We start from the raw sequence: 4,581 nt of genomic DNA on the forward strand, positions 1-4,581 counted from the left end.
TATTTTTTTAAAGAAAAATCTGGAGAAGACAGCATGCCACTACATTGCCTCAGAATTTTCAATGATCTCTTGTAATAAACTTTGTATGTGTTTCCATTTTTTTACTTCCTCCAACTGACAGTCACTAAATATAATTTCCCCACCTGTCTTGTCTTTAAGTTTAGAAATATAACACCACATATTAGGAGTAAATAGAAGATTATTGAGAGAGTCCCTTAGTTATCAAATTAACATCCTAATTCTCAGTGATGGAGCACAACCTCTAAAAATAATAAACATTGTAGTATATGCACAAATCGGTCCCTCTGCACAGAATCCTCTGTCCATCTGCAGACTACTCAGCAACACAGAACAAAAAAATGCACAATTGTAGACATTTTTTGACTTGAAAATAAAATCACTTTTAAGAAACATTAAACTTTTTTTTATTTTTAATCTTGCAAAGACCAACTCTAAGCCATCTCCTCCAAGAAATACTTCCCTTCTGATTCTTCCTTCTGGTGCTTAGCAACAAGGTCAGACAGTTTAACTTGAAAAAGCAAAATTGAGTAAAGTACTTGTTAATAGTATGTTGCTATGTTGGATTTGGAATGCACTGAAACATTTTTATCTTGTTTTTTTCAAAATAAAATTCTAAAATATTATTTTATTACTTTTTCAGATAAAATGATTAAAACCATTAAAATAATTAAAATTGAATTGTGTTTTTTGCTCCTCAAACTCTGGAATCACACCAATAAAATAACGATGAAGTAGTGTCTTCCTCAGAGTGCTACTGCGAAGACTAAGACAAGATATGTAATGCACTTAAATAAAAATAAAACTATCAAAATTACTGATGAGAAGTGCTAACTATAAGCATGAAATCACAAATTTATTTGTGTATACTACAGAGAATTATAAAGAAAAACAAAAGCAACGAGTATAGTTTTTGACTCAATAATTATAAATTTTTTTTAACATTGTGGCTGTGTTTTTTCTCTATTCCACAAAATACAAAGCATGATATTCAGCCCAGAGCAAAAACACTGTTGTCCTGATAGGTATAATGGTAATTTCATATCTGCATCCTTAGACTATAAATTCTTAAAAAGTACAGATTACACCTAGTTAATTCTGCCCATAACCAAATCCAGAACCAAGCATATGGGCAACTCAATGAACCACCTTCTGTCCTGATTCGACACTATCTAGATAATCCTTTAGCTATATTTTCAATTTCTACTTTTGATTCAGTGGAATTTTGCAATTTGCGAAGTTGATGTGCCCACCATGCCCAGCTGATTAAATATTTACCCAATATTAATTGAGCACCATCTAGGAGTCAGTCAATGACATAATTGCCTGGGAGACAATCCCAAGTCACCACTTCCATCTTCAAAGATCTCACAGCCTAGCAGAGGGAATAGACTATTTTAAAAAATCACAACTGAGTATGACAAGTGCCGTGGATACTATGGAATAAAATTTGGGAGTCCCCGAGCTGAACTGATGGTGTCATGGTTAACCTGAAAAGCAAGTAGGAGTTAGCTATGGAATGAGGAGTCCCACCTGCAGCCAGCCTTATACTGCAGAGGGGTTGATGCCTGGACACTGGCAACAGATGCTTGGGTTTGGATTTCCCCTCAGCCAATTCTGAGCTTAGTGAGCTTTAACAAATCCTTTAACCCCTTGGAGATTGTTCTGCAAAATGAGGATTATAATAGTTTCTAATTAATGGAGTCGTGGGGACCAAATTGGTTAAGTAGAGCTTTTACCAGGCCCTGCTACACAGCAAGCCCTAGCTCAGCGTGAACTTTTATTATCATTATTATTGGTTTGCTGCTTTCTCCCAGTGGCTTCTCCTGAAGTTTCCAATCAAGTTATAATTTTCCTTGTATGTGCTCACATCTCAGGCACATCAGGACAGCAGCATTACAGCCATTCAGCAAAGGTTCCAATCAAAGCTCATAAGATCTCACTTAAGCCTTATCTGAACAATGTGCTAAAGGAACTTTCCTGTTGGAAAAGGAAGGAGCTTACCTCTTCAGAGTGCCACTAGATGATTAGAGGCAAACTGTCATGCTGATGTAAATATGAGAGTTTAGTTATGGAAGGTGGGAGTGTTTACTTAAAATGACACTAAAGCTGAATTTTATGAATGGCTTTTTATTATACAAGACATCTATGTTCACTGAAGAAACTTAGAAAGTATAGACAATCAATAATTTATACAAATTATAATCAGCTGTGATCCCACCGCCCATTAAAAAAAGTACTATGGCATTTTGATGCAAATGGTTTCAGTCTTTCTTCTACACCTGCATACTCTGAGAAAAATGCATGTACCCTTCTGCTTCTCTCCCAACTAACCCCACACATACCCCTACTGGAACATCTCTTAGGAGGAGATCATTTGTCATTTGATAGGCCAGAGTTCAGAATGACCACTGGGCCATATTTAACCAGTGGACCAAGTTATTATTCCTTAAAGACCCCAAGTCCTCCTTTGGCTCACTTCTTTCTGTGACTCAGTGATAAGAAAACCAAGGAATACAAGGAGAGTTGTTCGTGTGTGTGTGTGTGTCCCATCTACTCTGTAACTATAATTAAATAGGCAGGGGCATACTCTGTTTATCCAGCCATCCTGGACGCAGGAGGCTTCACTTAAAGTAAAAGTCTCTGGATATAACCATGCTCTTCTATCCATCTTTTAAGAGAAAGGTCACAAGGTGAACTAGGTGTTTATCCAGTTACTAATAAACAATACCATCTCCTATCATTCCTTGAGTATCACTTGCTTGGCTGGCAACACCCTGAGAAAGACACATGATCAGCATGACAGAATCTTCACAGCCCTGCATCCCTGACCATAATACCATTACAGCAATACCAAATTCTCACCTCTAATCTCTAAAAATACGCACAAATAAATAAACCCATTTATTTGTATAAAAATGAAATTATCCTGCTCTGTCGCCTGCCACGGCTGCCCGAGTGGTTCACTGCACTCTGTGTCCAGACAGTATGTGTGTCCAGACAGACTCCAGACAGTATGTCCAGCAAAGGCTCCGTGGTTCTGGCCTACAGTGGCGGCCTGGACACCTCCTGCATCCTTGTGTGGCTGAAGGAACAAGGCTATGACGTCATTGCTTACCTGGCCAACACTGGCCAGAAGGAAGACTTCCAGGAAGCCAGGAAGAAGACTGAAGCCTGGGGCCAAAAATGTGTTCATTGAGGATGTCAGCAGGGAGTTTGTGGAGGAGTTCATCTGGCCGGCCATCCGGTCCAGCACACTGTATGAGGACCGCTACCTCCTGGGCACCTCTCTAGCCAGGCCCTGCATCGTCTGCAAACAAGTGGAAGTCGCCCAGCGGGAGGGGGCCAAGTATGTGTACCACGGCACCATGGGAAAGGGGAATGATCAGGTCCGGTTTGAGCTCACCTGCTACTCACTGGCCCCCACAGATAAAGGTCATTGCTCTCTGAATAATGCCCGAATTCTACAACCAGTTCAAGGGCCACAATGACCTGATGGAATACTCAAAGCAACGCGGGATTCCCATCTCGGCCACTCCCAAGAACCCGTGGAACATGGACGAGAACCTCATGCACATCAGCTACGAGGCTGGAATCCTGGAGAATCCCAAGAACCAAGCACCTCCAGGTCTCTACACAAAGACCCAGGACCAGGCCAAAGCCCCCAACATCCCTGACATTCTCGAGATCGAGTTCAGAAAAGGGGTCTCCATGAAGGTGACCAACGTCAAGGATAGTGCCACCCTCCAGACCGCCTTGGAGCTCTTCATGTACCTGAACAAAGTCGCGGGCAAGCATGGCGTGGGCACTGCCATCGTGGAGAACCGCTTCATTGGAATGAAGTCCCGAGGTATCCACGGGGCCCCAGCAGGTACCATCCTTTACCACGCTCATTTAGACACCAAGGCCTTCACTGTGGACCGGGAAGTGCACAAATCAAACAAAGCCTGGGCTTGAAATTTACTGAGCTGGTGTATACCGGTTTCTGGCTTTCTGGCACAGCCCTGAGTGTGAGTTTGTCCGCCACTGCATCACCAAGTCCCAGGAGCGAGTGGAAGGGAAAGTGCAGGTGTCCGTACTCAAGGGCCAGGTGTCCCTACTGAAGGGCCAGGTGTACATCCCTGGCCGGAGTCCCCACTGTCTCTCTACAACGAGGAGCTGGTGAGCATGAACGTGCAGGGTGATTATGAGCCAATTGATGCCACCGGGTTCATCAACATCAATTCCCTCAGGCTGAAGGAATAGCATCGTCTCCAGAGCAAAGTCACCACCAAATAGACGCCCTTACAATGAGGAGCTGGAGCCGCCTGAATTTGCAGATCCCCCAAGTACAGGCGCTAATTGTTGTGATAATTTGTAATTGTGACTAGTTCTGCCTGGCTGGCAGCAGAGTGGGGCTGCCAGGCCCCAGCTTGGTTCCCTGGTCCCCCTGAAGCCTGCAAACAACGTCATTGAAGGGAAGGGTGGGGGGCAGCTGCGGTGGGGAGCTATAAAATGACAAAAATACACTAGTCAAAAAAAATGAAATTATACCATACATATCAACTGATTAACTATGTAAGT

The 4,581-nt window shown here is 42.7% G+C and overlaps 1 pseudogene; it reads left to right on the top strand.

Moving 5' to 3' along the window:
• Positions 1–3,034: 3,034 nt before the first annotated feature.
• Positions 3,035–4,296, top strand: LOC104661293 (annotated as a pseudogene).
• Positions 4,297–4,581: the final 285 nt, after the last annotated feature.

Source organism: Rhinopithecus roxellana, chromosome 15, assembly GCF_007565055.1.
Source record: "Rhinopithecus roxellana isolate Shanxi Qingling chromosome 15, ASM756505v1, whole genome shotgun sequence".
Taxonomy (NCBI): Eukaryota; Metazoa; Chordata; class Mammalia; order Primates; family Cercopithecidae; genus Rhinopithecus; species Rhinopithecus roxellana.